This window comes from Anabrus simplex, chromosome 2 (assembly GCF_040414725.1).
Source record: "Anabrus simplex isolate iqAnaSimp1 chromosome 2, ASM4041472v1, whole genome shotgun sequence".
Lineage (NCBI taxonomy): Eukaryota > Metazoa > Arthropoda > Insecta > Orthoptera > Tettigoniidae > Anabrus > Anabrus simplex.
In genome coordinates this window covers 425,262,886-425,285,566 of record NC_090266.1, presented here as the reverse complement: position 1 = coordinate 425,285,566, position 22,681 = coordinate 425,262,886, and the positions used below count along the sequence as shown (strand labels likewise).

The 22,681-nt window shown below is 40.5% G+C and overlaps 1 protein-coding gene across 1 annotated transcript in view; it reads left to right on the top strand.

The window, feature by feature from the left end:
• Window positions 1-22,681, top strand: part of LOC136862876 (small G protein signaling modulator 3 homolog) — a 312,577-nt gene that overhangs the window by 110,363 nt on the left and 179,533 nt on the right. The window lies entirely within an intron of this gene.

Here is a 22,681-nt window from a genome sequence, read left to right as displayed (position 1 = left end):
TTGATCATGGCAAATCCATTATCCCGTGTAATAGAGATGGTTTTATACTGAAAAAATCTACAGTAACAAATTTATGTAACTTTGTACAGTATGTATCTACCGAGATCGATCGATAATCATTCCTGAGGGGATGTTATTTATATCTACTTCCAAAAGGCGTTAAGACCACGATGGTTTAATTAGTAAATTAGTGTGTAAACCTCAAAAACTCAAAACACAGAAACACCCTGACTACACTAAAGGAGAATGGCAACTGGATCACATCTGCATGGACAAATACCACCGCAAAGAGATCTATAACGTCCAAGTCCTACGAGGAATAGACACAGATTCAGATCACTACATAGTTAAAATTAAACTCTCTCCCCAGAGGAGAAAACCAACGCAAGCCCCTAAAACTAAAAGAAAAATAGATCCTACCCAGCTAATCAACAACAAAAATTACCAGAAAGAAACCAAAAAGAAAAAAAAAATCACAGATAAACTTGAAGACATAGTACAAAATCTTAAACAAATCGCAGAAGACCTGGCTCCAATCAAACCACGTAAAAAACACCAATGGTGGAACAGTGAATGTGATGAAACAGTGGAGAAAAGACATCAGGCATGGCTATTACATCGGTCCCAAAAAGCAGAAATATCCTATCAAAATCTAGTAAAACAGAGAAAAGAAACTACCCAAGTCTTAAGAAGAATAAAAAGACATCATAAGGACACACTGCAGTCAATTGAAGAACAATTCAATAAAACTCAATCAAGGGACTACTGCAAAACCTTCAGAAAACAGCTCCAAAAATATGAACCCCTGACCCTACTGATGAAGGATGAAAATGGTAAGCTGCCTCATAACAATAAAAAATGTGGAGTAACAACACCGTGTTTATTACAAGCTAGTCTCCTTTTATTAACAATCCCCCAGACTCACTCTACATAAACACATCGGCGACTAGATAGCGTGCGGTATCCCCTTGAGCCCGTCACATCTTCTCCCCACCCTGGTCGATTTCCGGAGGAACTACCGGCTGCACTGGTCGACTGATTCTGGAGCAGTCTGGCTGGCGTAGGATGATTCTTCGGATCTTTCCATCTCTCCCTGAATCCTCCCCACCAAGCCGCCTGTGGCGCGATGCATTTCCATGGGACTCCCTGGTGAGCACAATAGTGATGCGTACTGGGGTCTTGATTTCCAGGACAGTGTCGCCACTGGCTGGGAGTTGTGTGACTAATTATCTCTGTTACACGATTGGCAACGAAGGTCTTCCATTTGTTTGGGTCGTTTTTTATCCATCCCAACGTCACTGTAGAGTCGCTCCACAGAGTGGCCCTGTTGAGGTCGAAACCTGTTTCCTCACAAAAATAGCACAGGAGGCGAGTGCCTATAAGTGCGGCGAGCAACTCTAATCTTGGAAGCATCACCTTCTTCACTGGTGCTAGTCTGCTTTTGCTGCAAACTATGCGATCGGGTGTAGTATAGTCCCGTGTTGACGTTGCATAAATAACTGCTCCTTATGCCCTCTCGGAGGCATCACAGAATACGTGCACATGTGATTCATGATTTGTCAGCCTCATCCCGATCCATCTGGGGATGTTTATAGTTGACAGGAAGTGAAGTTTGCTAATCCCTGAATGCCGATTCTTTGCTATATCAGGAGGTAGTAACTCCTCCCAAGTTAAACCACTAAGCCAGGTGTCCTGAAAGATTAATTTAGCAACAATCCCTACTGGTACGAAAAGTCCAACAGGATCGTAGAATTGGGCAGTGGCACGAAGAATGTTTCTCTTGGTTCCTGGTTTGTGCATAAGATCGCTAGCAATCTTCTCCTTGTTGGTGAAGAGACAATCTTCAGCAGCATTCCAGTGTACTCCCAGAACGGACGTCGCTCTTCTTTCCTCCAGCCACGAACCTACTACGCTGGCGTAGCAGGGGGAGAGGTGATACTCCCACGTGGCATGTCCCAGGTGGCGGATAGAGGGGTCTTAACCGGCTTGCCGGCGGACTTGAGGGAAATAAAATACGTCTCGTGGACCAAACACACAACCCCCTGTGGGTGGGGGACGCATACGAAGAATACACCCACGGTATCCCCTGCCTGTCGTAAGAGGCGACTAAAAGGGGTGACCAAGAGATGATTGGATTAGAACCATGAAACTACTTGTGATTAGTACCACCACGCGGGGAACACCATGGGTCGCTATTACTTGCGCGTAGTACCACTATGTTAGGTACCAAATAGGTTTTTGATTAGTAGCAATCAGGAGCACTGTGCGGTCGGGCTTTTACGGTACCTGTGATTAGTAGCACAATATGAGCGACACCAGGGTTCTGGCTTGCCTATGATTAGTACCCACTATATAAGGAACACCACGGGATAGTACGAGTCCCTGTGGTTAGTACACTTATGTGATGAAAACCATAGGTTTGCGTTGCCTGTAAATGGCGCCACTATGTGTGAAACACCATAGGTCTGTATTACATATGCGAATTTCATTACCTATGAGTAGTACCATAGTGTGTGGAATACCGCGAGTCTACGATACTTTTGATTAATTCCGCACCATGTCAAATACCATGGTTCTACTTTCCAAGTGATAAGTACCATTATGAGAGGCCGATTACCTATATTTTGGACCCCTTTAGCTTGCAAGCATCATCGATTCAGTATTGAGCTATAGAAGCAGTCCCGTGGTCGGTATTACTATTGTTTTCCGTCAGTTTCTGAGACTGAGGCATTGCGGGTCGACTCCACTGATTGTTTTAACTTCATATCCATCCGTTCATTTTTCGTCCTCACGCTTTGAATTCTTGTCAGTGGAGGATTTTGGATTTTTATTTTGTCATCGCTTTTCGTCTCATTTCATACCATCAGGGGCCGATGACCTAGATGTTAGGCCCCTTAAAACAACAGTCATCATCATAATCATCTTTCCTCCAGCTTTTCCTTGCGCCATAACGTCCTTAACGGTTCCGAGTTAGTTGCCCACTTGGAGAGTGGGAGTTTAATCTGTTGTAAGAGCGTGGTGAGTTCCCGATATATATTGGTTACCTTTGAGTCATCATTAACACTTGTAGGGAAGTCATCCATAAACATAGATTTGTCAACTAGTTCTGATGCAACTCTATATTTGTCCCGATTCATTGTGGCAGTTTCCCTTATAGTGGCCGACAGGAGGAATGGACTATATTTCAGTCCAAAGGGCAAGCATTTAAAGCGATAGGGTATCAGCTCGTTTGATGTGTCACAGGTTCCGTCCTCCCTCTGCTCGACACGATACCATGGAAATCTTGTAAGATCTCTATCATCCTCGTTGAGTGTTAATTGTAGGAATGCTTGTTGGCCGTCGCATACAATTGCCTTGGAGTGTTTTCTAAATCTTAACAATGTACCTAGAATTTCCGGTAACAGGTTAGGGCCCATTTCCAGCGTGTCGTTCAGTGATGGAGAGTCTGTTTCGTGGGAGGATGCGTCGAAGACCACTCTGTATTTTGTGCTACTCGTGTTGGATTGGATTTCTTCCCAATGTGGTGGGGTAGGTAAAACATATCCCCAGAACAGTTGATGTGAGGAACAGCCTCTACTTGATCTCTCTGTATATAATCTTACATGTGTTTATGGTAAATGGACTTCAGCTCATCATTCCTTTGTAGTCTATTTTCTAATGATAATTGCCTTTCTGCTGTAGTGAAGTTGGAGGAAAAGAGAACGCCCTCTTTCCTAGGCAGCGAGACAACTCTCCTTCCATCTTCCTTATGGCAGGTGTTACGAAAATGTTGGAGAATGGCGTGATCCTTGGGTGACAGTCTCGCCCTTGATGTTCCTTAATGCCAATGGTTTCCAACTCCCAAAACTGACGTACACTGTCATCGGAGATTTCATCTACAACAAATTAAATATGATGGACCATTATCTGGTCGACTGTAACGCCGGATCTGTTTCCGCTGACGTCGTATCCAAATATAGTAGGCAGTAGAACAAGAGAATGGGATACTCTCATTGGTTGTTTCATAGTCACAATCTTCCAGTAGTGGTCTGCTCCTATGAGAACTTCTATCGGAAGTTCTCTTTCGTCCTGCGGATCTGCTAGTTTGAGTTTGTTGAGTGAAGCCAGGACAGTTATGTCATGCGGTGGCATCGGTTGTGGTGTATAGGTGTTGTGACTTTCAAAAGCACCAACTGAAATACGAGCATTAGTCGAAAATCCCATCATTTCAAATGAGACGTTCCTTCTTGAAGTTAAAGTCCTAGAAAGTGATTCAAAGGTGGTTTACTCCAATGTCTGGCTATGATTAACGTTGAGTTCCAATGAATCTATCAGAGAATGATGAATAAAGCTAGACTGACTACCAGTGTCCAGGACACAACGGGTAAGTTTCGGTTTTCCTGTCGGTCCTTTGATCCACTTGCGAATAGTCTGAAGGTATGTGAAGTTAGAAGCGGTGACTTCTATTTTGCCAACGGAAGAAGGCATATTAAAAAGAAACAATACATTGACATTTAAAGGCTAAAACTGGAGTTGCCGTTGCTGTCTGCTTTACTGCAGATAGATACGTGATGGAGACCCTTACACTGGCTGCAGGATGCCCTTCCTCGTTTGAAACACCTATCCTTATTGTGACCTTTCCTGAGACACAGGAAACAACGTTTTGCTGTCTTAAGTTTATCACTTCTAACCTTGGGGTCTTGTATTTGTTGACAGTCTTGGCCCCAGTGCCCTTCATTTTCACAATACACACAAAACTGTGCCGTTTCTCGCTTGCTTCTTCTCGCAGCATTGTTTGCTTTTGTGTTCCCCCGAAAAGCGGTGGCTGTAGATATGTGAGGTGTTTCAGGAAAAAGATCTCCCCGTATTTTTTGTGCGTTGACAGCTCCTTCAACCTCTTCATTAAGGAATTCCATTAGTCTCGAGAGATTCCCTTCTTGCGTGTTGTGTCTTTTGGCGTGAATGAGCCAACGGCGACAGATGTCTTCCGGAAAGGCACGAAGTAGCTTAGGAGCGAGTATCCTTCCGTATAAGTCCACGTCCTCTCCTAATGCTCGCAAGGCTTGAATTCGCCTGTGACATTCGATGTATGTATTGTTTAGTATTTCTGGGCTCTCTGAAGCTGCAACCTCAAGATTTTCTAAGAAATCTAGATGTGATTGGATAATTCTATTTTTATCCCCATAGCGTGATATCAGAATTTGCTTAGTTTGTTCGTATGTGTCACTTGTAACGGCTGTCTCGTCGACTAGCCGCTTTAGTTCCCCTTCCAAGTATCCGTGCAGAAAGACATGTTTATTTATGGCAGAGACTGATGAATTTCTGTCTACGGATGCCTCAAATTGTTCCCAAAACCGAGACCATTCCTCGATCTTTCCCGTGAAAGATTGTAGTTTTATCGTTGGTAACCTGACTTCTGGAACAACGTTGTGAACCGTTGGATTTGTAGAAGATTGGGTGGTGACATTCATGCTATTTCCAACTTGACTCTGCTCCAGAAGATGTTTCGCCCTTCTAATAGCTTGTTTGCATTTGTCTGTGTACTCTTCCCATGCTATTGTATCTGCATTCTATTCTACGTCATCAAGCAGATCTTGAATAGAATCATCTAAGGCGAGTAAGTTGTCAAAAGCTTCGCGTAAACGTTCACTGAAATGCTCTATTTTGTCAACAGGTATGGAATGATCGAACGTATTTATTTGATTTATGAAGCGTATGGCATTTGCTCAATGAGTTATCCATTTACATTTTAATTTTGAAAGATGCCCTGCAATCTGTCATGTTGATGCTGGATTCTCGCTTGTACGTAATTTAGAGTAGAAATGACGAATCTTCGTAGTAGCTTTAGTTCCTAGAGAAGTGACAGATGGCAGCACCAGTTAAGATAACCAGCATGGATTTGTGGTATCAAGTCTTCTCTGTCACAAAATGGCGCTTTCGGAATTAAATGATAGGTTCAAGCATTCATACAACTAAACGCGTACCTAAACCAATCATTACGGTACTAAAGGGAAAAACAACTATTGAGCCAAGCCCTACTTGAATGCCAGTAAGTATTATATTTGACTAAGAAAGAGGGTGAAGCTTGTACTTATCCATCGTGTTGAGGCTAAACGTGATGACGCGAGGCTAGTGATTTATACTTTTCAATAATCCTTAAGAAGTGAACTTAACATCACTGCCTTCTCACAGAAACGACCAAATATGTTTCGGAAGCCGATAGTGTTTGTGGTTCGTGTGAACTCCAATATTTTCACCGGGTTTCGGCACCAAAATTGTGGAGTAACAACACCGTGTTTATTACGAGCTTTTTCACCTTTTATTAACAATCCTCCAGACTCACTCTACATAAACACATACATCGACATTACAATAACTGCAACTAGATAACGTGCGGTATTCCCTTGAGTCCGTCACAAAGACAATGCAGAAATTCTGGCTAAATATTTCAACAAGCTTTTAAATTGTGAGGAACCTACAGAAATCCTTCATTTGGACACCAGCACCCCGATAATACCACCACCAGAGACCATAAATCCCCCCACAATAAAGGAAGTCTACCAAGCACTGAATAAATTAAAAAACTACTAAGCGCCAGGAGAAGATTAGACCTTTGCGGAAATCTGAAAATTAAGCAGTAAGATCAGCTAAAGTTGCCCTCCATCAACAAATTGTCTCTATCTGCATTAAAGAAGAACTACCAGAATACTGGACAACAGCCCTCATTCACCCACTACACAAAAAAGGAGACAAAACTAACCCTAATGACTACAGGGGAATCTCGATCCTAGACATAACATACAAATTATTTTCAATAATCATCCGTAGTAGGATAAGTTTACAACTTGAGAAAGAACTAGGAGAATATCAAGGCGGTTTCAGACCCTGGAGGAGTTGTCCTGATCAGATCATGAATCTTAAGTTGATCTGTCTGTCTGTTAGGTCATCAGCCCAGAGGCTGGTTGGATCCTCAAATAGCACCACCCAAGGTTATGCGGTTATAAGGAAACCCCCAAAAAGATGGCAGCACCAAAATGAGGCGTACTAGGAAAGATGAGGAGTGAGGTAGTTTGCCATTGCTTTCCTCACTGGGTCAGAAAGTACTATTGCACTACGACTGACCCTATGAGCAGCACCTTTCATAACACTCGGATGCACTAGTCATGCTCTGAATGTCATTACTCAGCACTACCCATACCCCAGCAACTTCCATATTGTCACAGCCATGGATGTTGACTGGGACTTCGATGGAAGCTACACTTTACTCTGGCCTGTGCCAAGAGATGGATGCAAAAGTACTGTATCCATCAAGAAATAACAGCAGGCAGCTTACGTTGATAATGGACTATAACAGGAGAAGAAATAGAGATATGGTGATAACATTTGTAGATTTCAAGAAAGCTTATGATTGCATCCATAGAGAATCTCTGCTTAAAATTTTAAGACAGCTTGGACTACACCCCAAATTAATAAACATGATAAAATTGACTCTCGCTAACATCAAATCAAAAGTGAAGTTCAGCAGTGAAACATCAGACACATTTGAAATTAAAAATGGACTATGGCAGGGAGATGGGCTCTCACCACTATTATTTAATTGTGCTCTAGAAATGGTAATGAGGGAATGGTTTAGGAAATGTCACCCAAAAATAAAGATTGGCCGGAAAATCGAAACAAACTGCCTAGGTTTTCCTGACGATTTAGCATTACTAGCAGTGGACATAAAAGAAGCAAAAACCCAAATATCAGAACTTCAAAACATTGAAAATAAAATTGGCCTCAAAATATCACTTGAAAAAAAACAGAAATTATGCCCCAAAAACTAACACAACTAAAAGAAGTTACCATAAATGGTAATAAAATCAAAGTAGTAACTCAATTTAAATATCTTGGAGAAGTAATAACACATAACCTAAATGAAAACATCTCAGTCCCAATAAGAACAAATAGATCAGCTAAAGCACAAAAATTAACGTGGGATATCTACAAAAAGAAATGTCTATCAATAAATACAAAAATTAAACACTACAACACAGTTATAAAACTGGAAGCTACATATGCAGCAGAAACACTTTTTCACCTGAATGAACAATCAAAGTCTGACAGACTTCAGAAAATTGAAAAGAGGATTGGAAGAACCTGCATCAACAAAAAATACCAGAAAGATGGGCAGTGGTGGATAATACCTAACAAATTCTTGTACAAAGAGCTAGAACCCATTACAGATACTATGTGTAAGAGGAGACTGGGATTCTTTGGACATATCATGAGGATGCAGGATTCGAGACTTCTGAAACAACTAGTAAAACACAATCTTGACTCAAATACCACAACAGGATGTAAATGGATCAGAGAAGTAAGAGAGGATCTGAAGGAAATAGGCCTTACAACAGAAGACACCACAAATAAGATAAAATTGAATACAAAATTCAGGAACACAAACCTCCAATTTACCCTTACACGAAACAAAGCAACTGAGGAAACGGTACGAAGTTCAGAGCATCTGAAGTAGTACTGGGAGGACCACAAAGCCTGAACAATCCCTTCGAAGAGACCTGAACGATGGACTGACTAAATCAATCACTACTAATCTGCATTTAGGGCAGTCGCCCAGGTGGCAGATTCCCTATCTGTTGTTTTCCTAGCCTTTTCTTAAATGATTGCAAAGAAATTGGAAATTTATTGAACATCTCCCTTGGTAAGTTATTCCAATCACTAACTCCCGTTCCTATAAATGAATATTTGCCCCAATTTGTCCTCTTGAATTCCAACTTTATCTTCTTATTGTGATCTTTCCTACTTTTAAAGACACCACCCAAACTTATTCGTCTACTGATGTCCTCCCACGCCATCTCTCTACTGACAGCTCGGAACATACCACTTACAAGTGACTATTCTCATTTTGGTTCCGTATTGAAGATGATGTATATCACAAATATTACTAGAATATTTATAGATCCACCTGTTCAATACAAGACCATACAATACAATCCACTATTTCATGTGGTTAAAATTTATACATAATACATAAGTCATAGGTACATGTTTCACCCTTTTTTTACGGGCATTATCAGCCTATATCAATCTTAAAGATTAATGGATACATGATCTTTCTAATCTTATAAACTATAGAGGAAAACGTTGGACAATGATCTCATAAAATGTTGTACTATAACATCTAAAATAGGGATATTGCACAGAAAGTATGTTAAAAAATAATGTGAATCAACAGTTTTTGAAGATTATAACGTGGTTAATCATGAGTATTTGAGCATTTAAAACCAAAAGAGATCCTCTTCTTTTACATCAATAGGACTGTGATGGCCTTGAGTGTAAAAGCACAATCATCCAAGGGGGATGTTTACTCCATTCCCATAGCACGAGTTCAAGTTCATAGTAAAATCAATGTCAGTTATTTAAAGTAGAAGTGTGCTTGTATCAAATGTCTTAAAATATGTACGGTTGATTTATCAAATAGTAGTAGAAAGGAAGATGGGACTTCTTGTGGAGACGTTGCTAATGATAAAATGTTGTGTCAAAGCTAGCTGATGTCAGTGTTTAGTTATGTTAGCACGGTAATCAATTGGATCCAAAAGACGGTCAAGTGGGTGTTATTAACCCTGTTGAAACATTTGTTCGAAAAAATGAACGAGTTTTACTCGTTCGGTGCGTGTTAAGTACGTCGGGCTGTTCCAGCAACGCTAGCTTGACTGACCTTTCTACTCGTGCTATGGGAATGGAGTAAACCCTTGGATGATTGTGCTTTTACACTCAAGGCCGTCACAGTCCTAATGATGTATAAGATGAGGATCCATTTTGGTTTTGAACGCTCAAATATTCATGATTAACCACATTATAATCCTCAAAAACTGTTAATTCACATTATTTTTTAATATGCTTTCTGTGCAATATCCCTATTTTAGATGTTATATTACAACATTTTATGAGATCACTGTCCAACGTTTTACTCCATAGTTTATAAGATTAGAAAGATCACGTATCCATTAATTTTTAAGATTGATATAGGCTGATGATGCCCGTAAAAAAACAGGTGGCTCTATAAATATTATAATAATATTTGTGATATACATACCACTTAGCCGAGCAGCTCGTCTCCTTTCTCCCATGTCTTTCCTGCCCAAACTTTGCAGCATTTTTGTAATGCTACTCTTTTGAAATAATAACATTAAGTTATTTATTAGACCACCTAATCAATACAAAATCGTCTTGGATGATTTACATAAATCCAAGACGATTTTGTATTGATTAGGTGGTCTAATAAATAACTTAATGTTATTATTTCAATCTACATCATCAATACGGACCAAAAATGATATTTATTACATGTAATGCTACTCTTTTGTCGGAAATCGCCCAGAACAAATCTAGCTGCTTTTCCTTCGATTTTTTCCAATTCCTGAATCAAGTAATCCTGGTGAGGGTCCCATACACTGGAACCATACTCTAGTTGGGGTCTCACCAGAGACAAATATGCTCTCTCCTTTACATTCTTACTACAACCCCTAAATACCCTCAAAACCATGTGCAGAGATCTGTACCCTTTATTTACAATCATATTTATGTGATTACCCCAATGAAGATCTTTCCTTATGTTAACACCTAGGTATTTACATTGATCCCCAAAGGGAACCTTCACCCCATCAATGCAGTAATTAAAACTGAGAGGACTTTTCCTATTTGTGAAACTCACAACCTGACTTTTATCCCCGTTTATCATCATACCATTGCCTACTGTCCATCTCACAACATTATCGAGGTCATTTTGCAGTTGCTCACAATCTTGTAAGTTATTTATTACTCTGTACAGAATAACATCTGCGAAAAGCCTTATCTCTGATTCCACTTCTTTACACATATCATTGATATATATAAGAAAATATAAAGGTCCAATAATACTGCCTTGAAGAATTCCCCTTTTAATTATTACAGGGACAGATAAAGCTTCACCTACTCTAATTCCCTGAGTTCTGTTTTCTAGAAACAGAGCCACCCATTCAATCACTCTTTTGTCAAGTCCAATTGCACTCATTTTTGCCAGTAGTCTCCCATGATCTACCCTATCAAATGCCTTAGACAGGTCAATTGCGATAGTCCAATTGACCTCCTGAATCCAGGATATCTGCTATATTTTGCTGGAATCCTACAAGTTGGGCTTCAGTGGAATAACCTTTCCTAAACCCAAAATGCCTTCTATCAAACCATTTATTAATTTTGCAAACATGTCTTATATAATCAGAAAGAATGCTTTCCCAAAGGTTACATACAATGCATGTCAAACTGACTGGCCTGTAATTTTCAGCTTTATATCTATCACCCTTTCCTTTATATACAGGGGCTACTATGGCAACTCTCCATTCATTTGGTAAAGTTCCCTCATGCAAACAATAATCAAACACGTACTTCAGATATGGTACTATATCCCAACCTATTGTCTTTAGTATATTCCCTGAAACCTTATCAATTCCAGCTGCTTTTCAAGTTTTCAACGTTTGTTTCTTACTGTAAATGTCATTGCTGTCATAGGTAAATTTTAATACTTCTTTAGTATTATTCACCTCCTCTATCTGGACATTATCCTTGTAACCAACAATCTTTACATACTGCTGACTGAATACTTCTGCCTTTTGAAGATCCTCGCATACACACTCCCCTTGTTCATTAATTATTCCTGGAATGTCCTTCTTGGAACCTGTATCCTGTGTGGTCATAACAGAAGAAGAATAAGAAGAATTTAGATCCATCTTTGATATCCCTTCTGGTTTTGCATTTGCAGCACAGAAGTCAGTTTGTAACCGATAGAAACTTCTTATCTTATAATTTCATTATAAAGATAGGAGTTCCACTAGGCTCTAATTTAGGTCCCTTGTGCTGTTTCTCTTATTTGTATACAACATTCCTAGTAAAATTCAGTTACCTAAAGTATTAATATTTGCTGATGACATTGAAATATACAAATTATTTTCGAGTGTACGTGACTTTTCAGAACTCCAATCTGAGTTAAATATCCCAGCCAAATGTAGCAAAACTTGGTAACTTCCCTTTAATAGCAATAAATTGAGGAAGATTGCTTTTCAGTGAAAAAAGAGAGGAAAAAAATTCACGTACCGGTACTCAGTAAATGATACTCAACTGGAAGAAGTAATGTTATTCCTAAATCATTAATTTCATTTAACTAGTGAGTTAATTTTCACTTCTCACATTGTGAATAAAGCATACAGAAGCCTTTGGTTTATAATTAGAAATTCTTCTGGCCCATGTAGTAAGTCTTTATTTCGTTTGTATTTTGCATTAGTTCAATGAAATTTGGAATCTAGTAACAATGTTACACACAGATTTGATTGAAAGGATCCAGGAAAAGTTCTTGAAATACATATATTTCAGACAAACCGAAGAACATCCCAAATATTTATCGTATTATAAAATTTGGGTATGGAAGGTTGGATGCCAGATTAAAATGCAGTTGATAATGCTTCTCCTTAAGCTTCTCAACAGTGACATAGATGACAATGAACCAACTTGTCAAGCAGGTAAATTTAGGAACTTGTTTTTCTTGCCAAGAGTTAATATAAACAAATGTGCAAATTTACCTGTGTATAGAATGTCCGTCGAAATAAATTACATCCTCTAAATATTGATTTATTTCAAGATATAGAATTTGACTCTTGAAATCTTGTAGGCATTTATTACAGGTAATTAATTGGCTAAACAAAACTATGTTGTCTGTTTTAAAAAAAAAATATTCTTCATGTTATTGTGTTCATTATTTCTATTATTTTTATGTAATACTGTAGATCAATTCATTTTTATTTCACTGTTCAATTAATTTTTATTTCTGTTTTTTTTGTATCCAGTTTATTTGTATTTTTGTAATTGTGCTTAATAATAGAAGTTATGAGCAAATATTGCAAGTGGATTAATGTCTTTATATTTGCATTAAATAAATAAATAAATAAATAAATAAATAAATAAATAAATAAATAAATAAATAAATAAATAAATAAATAAAAACTCTTCATTGTGAGCAGATGTCGCAGGATGATCTCGAACAGGCCTTGACCTTCCCAAGGATGCAGTAGCCCAGTCGTCTTTCCACACTCTGTAATGTCATGTTTGTCAGTTGTGATCTATATGGATAGTATATATAATAAAAATCTTCCGGGCTATTATGCCGTGGTCCACTCCTCTCGTTTCTACCAAACGTTTCGACTACTGCTGCGGTAGTTATCTTCTGTGTCGTCGTGTCGATACGCTCTCCTGTATCCCGCTGGCGACTGCGAAAGTTGTTTGGGAAGCAGTTGTATTTATATGTAAGTGTGCGGCCTCCAATTGGCTCGCGCCGTGCAATCCATCTGATTGGATATCTGAAAGCACGACCTCCGATTGGGCCGCGCCGAGCAGTCTGCCGTCTGATTGAATCTCGGAGTGCACGACCTCCGATTGGGTCGTGCCAGGCAATGGATCCTCTGGTTGGTTGACTGTGATGTCCCTGATCTTAGTTAGCTTCGGTCGTACGTTATATAAAGGGGTGTACCAGGACTTGCTGAGTTTCAGTCCTTCCTCCTTTCTATTAAAGTTATCCGGATGTTTGTGTATTTCGATTGCTTCCCTGTAGAGATGTGCGTGAAAATGTGATGTTGTGGCCAGTATGTCAGTATCCTCGTAATGGATCTCATGCTTTCCGTCAAGCAGTGCATGCTCCGCTACTGCTGATTTGTCGTATTGCCCCAAGCGACAGTTCCTTTTATGCTCTGTCAGGCGAGTATTGACACTTCTGCCAGTCGTGCCAGTATAAACAGCTCTACAGCTGCACGGTATCCTATAGACCCCAGTAGATGTTAGAGGGTCACGTGGATCTTTGGCAGAACGTAACATGTTTTGTAGCTGCTGGGTCGGCTAAAAAATGGTCTTAACAACGTGACGTTCAAGGAGCCTTCCAATACGATCCGTGACGTCACAAATATACGGCAAATAAGCGATACCTTTCTTCCCGGGTTGTTCTCGTTTACTGTTAGCTAGCTGTCTTCTGGGGTGGAGTGCTCTCCTGACCTTTTGTACCGTGTAGCCATTGGTTTGTAAGGCTAGATCAAGATGCCGTAGTTCCTTCTCGATGTAATCTGGTTCACAGACACGAAGGGCGCAATCCACCAAGGTCTTCATTATAGCACGCTTCTGGCCAGGATGGTGATTGGAATTTTTGTTTAAATATCGGTCTGTGTGTGTTGGTTTTCGGTATACTTGATGCCCTAGCGATCCATATTCTTCCTCTTCACCAGCACGTCCAGGAAAGCTAATTCTCCATCCTTTTCCTTCTCCACAGTGAATTGTATACGAGGATGAATACTGTTCAGATGTGTAAGAAAGCCGTCCAGTGCCTCCTCTCCATGTTTCAATATCACAAAAGTGTCATCCATAAAGCGGAACCAACAGCTGGGTTTATTTACAGCAGTCTTCATGGCTTCCTCCTCAAAGAACTCCATATAAAAATTAGCAATAACAGGGCTAAGTGGGCTTCCGTCTGTCTGTTCATAAAATTCGTGTTTCCATTGGAAACATGTCGTCGAAAGTACATGTTCAAATAAAACTATTATCTCCTCTGAAAAGAGTTGTTGAATATGTTCTAGAGTATCCTTGATTGGTACCATAGTGAACAGCGAGACGACGTCAAAACTAACAAGTATATCTCCCGGTTGTACTCGCAGGTGTCGTAATCCACGGTGTTCAAGATAACAGTAGCATTACCTTTGTCAGCTGCTAAAATGATAATACTTTCGTCAGCTTTTAAATTCTTTAGCGCAAGCCCCTCCTTTTTGCTAAGATTAGGTTTTGGTAACTTGGCCTTGCAGAGTATCTTGGAACAGAGAAGGAACTACGGCATCTTGATCTAGCCTTACAAACCAATGGCTACACGGTACAAAAGGTCAGGAGAGCACTCCACCCCAGAAGACAGCTAGCTAACAGTAAACGAGAACAACCCAGGAAAAAGGTATCGCTTATTTGCCGTATATTCGTGACGTCACGGATTGTATTGGAAGGCTCCTTGAACGTCACGATGTTAAGACCATTTTTCAGCCGACCCAGCAGCTATGAAACACGTTACGTTCTGCGAAAGATCCACGTGACCCTCTAACATCTACTGGGGTCTATAGGATACCGTGCAGCTGTGGAGCTGTTTATATTGGCACGACTGGCAGAAGTGTCAATACTCGCCTGACGGAGCATAAAAGGAACTGTCGCTTGGGGCAATACGACAAATCAGCAGTAGCGGAGCATGCACTGCTTGACGGAAAGCATGAGATCCGTTACGAGGATACTGACATACTGGCCACATCCCATTTTCACGCACGTCTCTGCAGGGAAGCAATCGAAATACACAAACATCCGGATAACTTTAATAGAAAGGAGGAAGGACTGAAACTCAGCAAGTCCTGGTATACCCCTTTATATAACGTACGACCGAAGCTAACTAAGATCAGGGACATCAGTCAACCAACCAGAGGATCCATTGCCAGGCATGACCCAATCGGAAGTCGTGCACTCCGAGATCCAATCAGACGGCAGACTGCTCGGCGCAACCCAATCGGAGGTCGTGCTTTCAGATATCCAATCAGATGGATTGCACGGCGCGAGCCAATTGGAGGCCGCACACTTACATATAAATACAGCTGCTTCCCAAACAACTTTCGCAGTCGCCAGCGGGATACAGGAGAGCGTATCGACAGGACGCCACTGAAGATGACTACCGCAGCAGTAGTCGAAACGTTTGGTAGAAACGAGAGGAGTGGACCACGGCATAATAGCCCGGAAGATTTTTATTATATTGACACCGGCCGTGAAAGCCTTCATACTTTAATGACCCACCTCTACAGGGAGGATATTTATCGTTTAAGTCATCAATTTGAAATGCTTCGCAAGAAGAAATCGCATCTACTGTGCTCTCTTACATTCTTACTCCGCTGCCGCGACACTTGTGTTATTCCACAATTTCTACGACAGAAGAGACATTGTTCAACCCCTTCGGCACACAGAATTTGTAACAGAACGGAACAAGCTCTTCTTAGGGAACATATTCATTTTACTCATAAAGAACTGGCCTTTAGTGATGAACGGCTTTTATCATTACATTTGACGACAGGCAACTCGATGCACTGGAGTGACTGGGACCGAATGGACAGGATTACTTGCAACACCATGGAACATCAGGAGAAGAGGGATACGCTGCGGCAGAAGAAAAAGTACAAACGTGTAAGTGGCAATATAAGGACGAGGAATCTGATCGAGAAAGTGGATCCTGCCCGGACAGTCGTTAATTTATCCAACCGTTGTTTAACAGAAAATGAAACTACTGTTCTTGCAAAAGGAGGCAATTTTGCTGTTACACTGGCGACCATCCCAATAGAAGATATCATTTCCACCATAGAATCAGGAATACGTCAGTTGCCACCAGAGGTTTCTGAGGAAATACTTCACGACTGTTCCAAGATACTCTGCAAGCCCAAGTTACCAAAACCTAATCTTAGCAAAAAGGAGGGGCTTGCGCTAAAGAATTTAAAAGCTGACGAAAGTATTACCATTTTAGCAGCTGACAAAGGTAATGCTACTGTTATCTTGAACACTGTGGATTACGACACCTGCGAGTACAACCGGGAGATATACTTGTTAGTTTTGACGTCGTCTCGCTGTTCACTATGGTACCAATCAAGGATACTCTAGAACATATTCAAAAACTCTTTTCAGAGGAGATAATAGTTTTATTTGAACATGTACTTTCGACGACATGTTTCCAATGGAAACATGAATTTTATGAACAGACAGACGGAAGCCCACTTAGCCCTGTTATTGCTAATTTTTATATGGAGTCCTTTGAGGAGGAAGCCCTGAAGACTGCTGTAAATAAACCCAGCTGTTGGTTCCGCTTTATGGATGACACTTTTGTGATATGGGGACATGGAGAGGAGGCACTGGACGGCTTTCTTACACATCTGAACAGTATTCATCCTCGTATACAATTCACTGTGGAGAAGGAAAAGGATGGGAAATTAGCTTTCCTGGACGTGCTGGTGAAGAGGAAGAATGATGGATCCCTAGTGCATCAAGTATACTGAAAACCAACACACACAGACCGATACTTAAATAAAAATTCCAATCACCATCCTGGCCAGAAGCGCGCTATGATGAAGACTTTGGTGGATCGCGCCCTTCGTGTCTGTGAACCAGATTACATCGAGAAGGAACTACGGCATCTTGATCTAGCCTTACAAACCAATGGCTACATGGTGCAAGAGGTCAGGAGAGCACTCCACCCCAGAAGACAGCCAGCTAACAGTAAACGAGAACAACCCAGGAAAAAAGGTATCGCTTATTTGCCGTATATTCGTGACGTCGCGGATCGTATTGGAAGGCTCCTTGAACGTCACGATGTTAAGACCATTTTTCAGCCGACCCAGCAGCTACGAAACATGCTACGTTCTGCCAAAGATCCACGTGACCCTCTAACATCTACTGGGGTCTATAGGATACTGTGCAGCCGTGGAGCTGTTTATATTGGCACGACTGGCAGAAGTGTCAATACTCGCCTGACGGAACATAAAAGGAACTGCTCCTTGGGGCAATATGACAAATCAGCAGTAGCGGAGCATGCACTGCTTGACGGAAAGCATGAGATCCGTTACGAGGATACTGACGTACTGGCCACAACATCCCATTTTCACGCACGTCTCTACAGGGAAGCAATCGAAATACACAAACATCCGGATAACTTTAATAGAAAGGAGGAAGGACTGAAACTCAGCAAGTCCTGGTATACCCCTTTATATAATGTACGACCGAAGCTAACTAAGATCAGGGACATCACAGTCAACCAACCAGAGGATCCATTGCCTGGCACGACCCAATCGGAGGTCGTGCACTCCGAGATTCAATCAGACGGCAGACTGCTCGGCGCGACCCAATCGGAGGTCGTGCTTTCAGATATCCAATCAGATGGATTGCACGGTGCGAGCCAATTGGGGGCCGCACACTTACATATAAATACAGCTGCTTCCCAAACAACTTTCGCAGTCGCCAGCAGGATACAGGAGAGCGTATCGACACGACGCCACAGAAGATGACTACCGCAGCAGTAGTCGAAACGTTTGGTAGAAATGAGAGGAGTGGACCACCTCATAATAACTCGGAAGATTTTTATTATATTGACACCGGCCGTGAAAGCCTTCATACTTTAATATATGGATGGTGTTCTTGATCAGGCATTGTGCCTTGTATGCAATTCTGTCTAGCTTCTCCATAGACGAGTAAAATATTCGCATACTCCTTGCTGGAATACATCACAATGCAGTGAATAAGCTTTGTATTGGTTTGTGACTTGCCTCAAAGGAGGGGAGTGATATCCTGGATTCAGGAGGTCAAATGGACTGTATCGCGATTGACCTGTCTAAAGCATTTGATAGGGTGGGTCATGGGAGACTACTGGTAAAAATGAGTGCAATTGGACTAGACAAAAGATTGCCTGAATGGGTTGCTATATTTCTAGAAAATAGATCTCAGAGAATTAGTGTAGGCGAAGCTTTATCTGTCCCTGTTATAATTAAGAGGGGAATTCCTCAAGGCAGTATTATTGGACCTTTATGTTTTCTTATATATATATAAATGATATGAGTAAACAAGTGGAATCAGAGGTAAGGCTTTTTGCGGATGATGTTATTCTGTACAGCGTAATAAATACGTTACAAAATTGTGAGCAATTGCAAAATGACCTCGATAATGTTGTGAGATGGACAGTATTCAATGGTATGATGATAAACGTGGTTAAAAGTTAGGTTGTGAGTTTCACAAATAGAAAAAGTCCTCTCAGTTTTAATTACCTGCATTGAGGGGGTGAAAGTTCCCTTTGGGGATCATTTTAAATACCTAGGTATTAACATAAGGAAAAATCTTCATTGGGGTAATCACATAAATATGATTGTAAATAATGGGTAGAGATCTCTGCACATGGTTATGATGGTATTAGGGGTTATAGTAAGGATGTAAAGGAGAGGGCATACAAGTCTCTCATAAGACCCCAACTAGAGTATGGTTCCAGTGTATGGGACCCTCACCAGGATTACTTGATTCAAGAACTGGAAAAAATCCAAAGAAAAGCAGCTCGATTTGTTCTGGGTGATTTCCGACAAAAGAGTAGCGTTACAAAAATGTTGCAAAGTTTGGGTTGGGAAGAATTGAGAGAAAGAAGAAGAGCTGCTCGGCTAAGTGGTATGTTGCAAGAGACTATCCTCATTTTTTCTGTATTGAAAGTCTGTTAAAAGGAGAACAATAAAAACAAAGTTTTATTGTTCTCCTTTTAAGTGGTATGTTCCGAGCTGTCAGTGGAGAGATGGCGTGGAATGACATCATTAGACAAATAAGTTTGAGTGGTGTCTTTGAAAGTAGGAAAGATCACAATATGGAGATAAAGTTGGAATTCAAAGAGGACAAATTGGGGCAAATATTTGTTTATAGAAAGGGGAGTTAGGGATTGGAATAACTTACCAAGAGAGATGTTCAATAAATTTCCAATTTCTTTGCAATCATTTAAGAAAAGGCTAGGAAAACAACAGATAGAGAATCTGCTACCTGGGCGAATGCCCTAAATGCAGATCAGTAGTGACTGATAAATACAGCAACTGCTGACACATCCGATAGGAAGATTGGCATGGTATCACGTCGTATTGTGTGTGCAGAGCAGGCTAGGCTCAATGGCGTGGCAACTGGATGTTCATTCCAAATTGGAGGTGCATGCAACGATCAGATTTCTATGGGCTAAACAGCTCAATTGCACGGACCTTCATTTTGAGATAACTGCTGTATATGGTGAGCGTGTAATTTCTTGCCCAGGTATTGTAAAGTGGTGTAAGCAATTTGACGCCAGACATGCGGATGTCGGGGACGAATATTGAGAAGGCAGGCCCGCAATGTCCAGTACCATTGCAAATGTTGATCGTGTGGATGGGATCATTAGAGAGAATCGGCGCATAACACTGCAGGAAATTGCCAGCATGCTGAACATCTCATATGGCAGTGCGTTCTCCATTGTTCACCAGCACCTTGGATTTTGTAAACTGTGTCAAAGATGGGTCTCACATCTGCTCACCGATGTTCTCAAGAGAGAACGTTTCCAATCATCACTGGCATTTTTGCAATGGTATTCTGTGGAGAATTATAAGTTACTGCATTGAATCATCTCAGGGAATATTGCACGATGACGCAACACCTACACGGCCCGCCAAACGTCCGATCTGCTGCAGCATTTCAAGTGGGAAGTATGGTAACATCCTCCATACGCCATGCAATTATCGTGTTCAGTAAGCTGAAATAGCATCTAGGTGTGCAATGATTCTGGAATGATCTGGAGGTGTAAGCAGCTGTCTCCAGGGGGTTACATAGCGTTGAAGGTGATTTCTACGCACCTGGAGTCGAAACCTTGGTTGACTGTTCCAAGAAATATTTACATTCTCTTGGGGACTATATGGAAAACTTACATTGTATGTTGTCATAGCAGTGTTGCCTATGTGTAGGTGGTTTCATAAATGACATAACTTGGAAGTGTAATTTACTTTTTGATTAGCCCTCATATGTCTTATGTCAGATGTGATAGGGTTTCATTTTGGATGGTTCTGTTGTGGGCTACTGACCTGTTAAATGGTTAGAAGGAAAATATTGTTTTTTTTTTTTGTTCGGTATACCACCTCTTTCTTCAGTCTTCCTTGTTTTCCATTCTCTCCATAATTTCTTCTTTTCATGACCTTTTTTTCATTCAATGAGTCATTATTTCACTTTGGTGTGTCTTGATGTTCTACCACATCGTGTTTCTGCTCTTCAAACAAAAGCACACTTAAAATTCTTCTATTCCTTATTGCCATTCTCAGTTTGTGTCCTAATCGTTTTGTTCAAGCACTTTTACAAGCTCCTTTTGTACCCTCTTGTTTCCACTGTCCCTTTTGTGCATTTAAGCATTACTACTAACTTTCAGCCTTGCTCTTGTCTTTCTGACCACACAAGACATAGCTCTAACATTCACTTGTTCTTTACCATTCCTTTTTCCATCATTGTATAGTTGATAAATACTTTGTTCTATTTTTCCATCCATACTTAATAATCATTTGACTCTCCTTTTTCCTGACCCATATGTTTCTTACAATCAGATATTTCTCCTGAAAGAAGTTGATTCTTACTCTCATAGCCACTGGATGACAAGATCTCCTCCCTTCCTTTTATATTTTATGTCACATTTTTGCATTTGGGTATGATTTTTTTAAATGCTTCAACTAGTTGTCCTACCTTGTCTACTGGAGCCATTGTTTGTCCATATGTCCAATCCTTCTACATATTGATAAATTTATTTCAGAGATAGTTCTTAAATATTTGCCGTAATGTATTGGACTCTTGTCATTTGCACTTGGCTGGTTGGTAGTGTGCATATTAATGCCTTATATACCTGTAATGTATCTATGTATGATTGTGTGTATGTATATATGTTAAGAAGCTCCAAAAGTCTTTAAATGATTTTTGCATTTTTTAACATTTGAAAGATTATTTTGCATACACTACTGGTCAAAAGTTTTTGATCACCTATGAAAAAACTATATATTTGATTTCAATGTACAAACACTCCGTAAAAACTAAATAGACCAACAAAATAAATATTTTCTCTCTCTATCCTTAAGTACAGTACAATATGGTTTAGATTTTAGCCACTTCAAAGTATCCACCCTTTGCCCTCAGAACACCTGCACAGACTCGTGGCATTTTGTAGATAAGATTTTGTAGAGTTTTTGCAAATATTGCAGTCCAACACACCTGTAAATTATTCCATAGATCTTCAATATTAGATGACCTCAGTTCCTGTCCTTGTCAACTTCATCCCATAAGAGTTCAGTGGGATTTAAGTCAGGTGACTGAGTTGGCTTAATCGTATTTTTCAGTTCCCCAAATTTCTTTTTTTTCTATGGACATACCCTGTGCACAATTTAGAAACATGTTTGGGATCTCTATCTTGCTGCAGAACAAACCCATGACCAATAAGTCTCTTGCTAAATGGAACTGCATTGTTGATCAGTATCCTGTGATATCCTTCCTTCTTTAATGTTTCATTAATTGTCACTAGATCACAGACTTTATCACCCGCAAAACATCCCCACACCATGACCGACCCCTCCACCACGCTTCTTCGCTGGCATCACACACAGACTCTTCATACGCTCTCCATGAAGTCTACGAACAAACCTTTAACAAAGGCTTCCAAATACTTCAGGCTTAGATTTGTCCATGAATAACACCTTGGATCATCGCTGCACGCTCTAGTTTTTATGTTGCTGTGCCCATTGCAATGTTTTCACCTAATTTTGTTTGAATAATAAAGGTTTTTTCGCCGCTATGCACCCCGTTAAACCTTGTTCACAAAGATGGCATTGCACTGGAGCTGCTCGCCTACTATTTACTTCCTTGCGAATGTCAGGTGCAGTAAGAGTCCTCTGATGTTTACTCTGTACACGTATGAGCTTACCTTCCCTGTATAATGTTACTCGGGGTCTTCCAGATCGCAAAAGACTTGCATTGGCACCAGTTTGCTTGAACCGCTGCAATGTATACTCCACCGTAGATAGAGCCACACCAACTTTTTTTGCTATTGTCATACTAGAATCGCCTT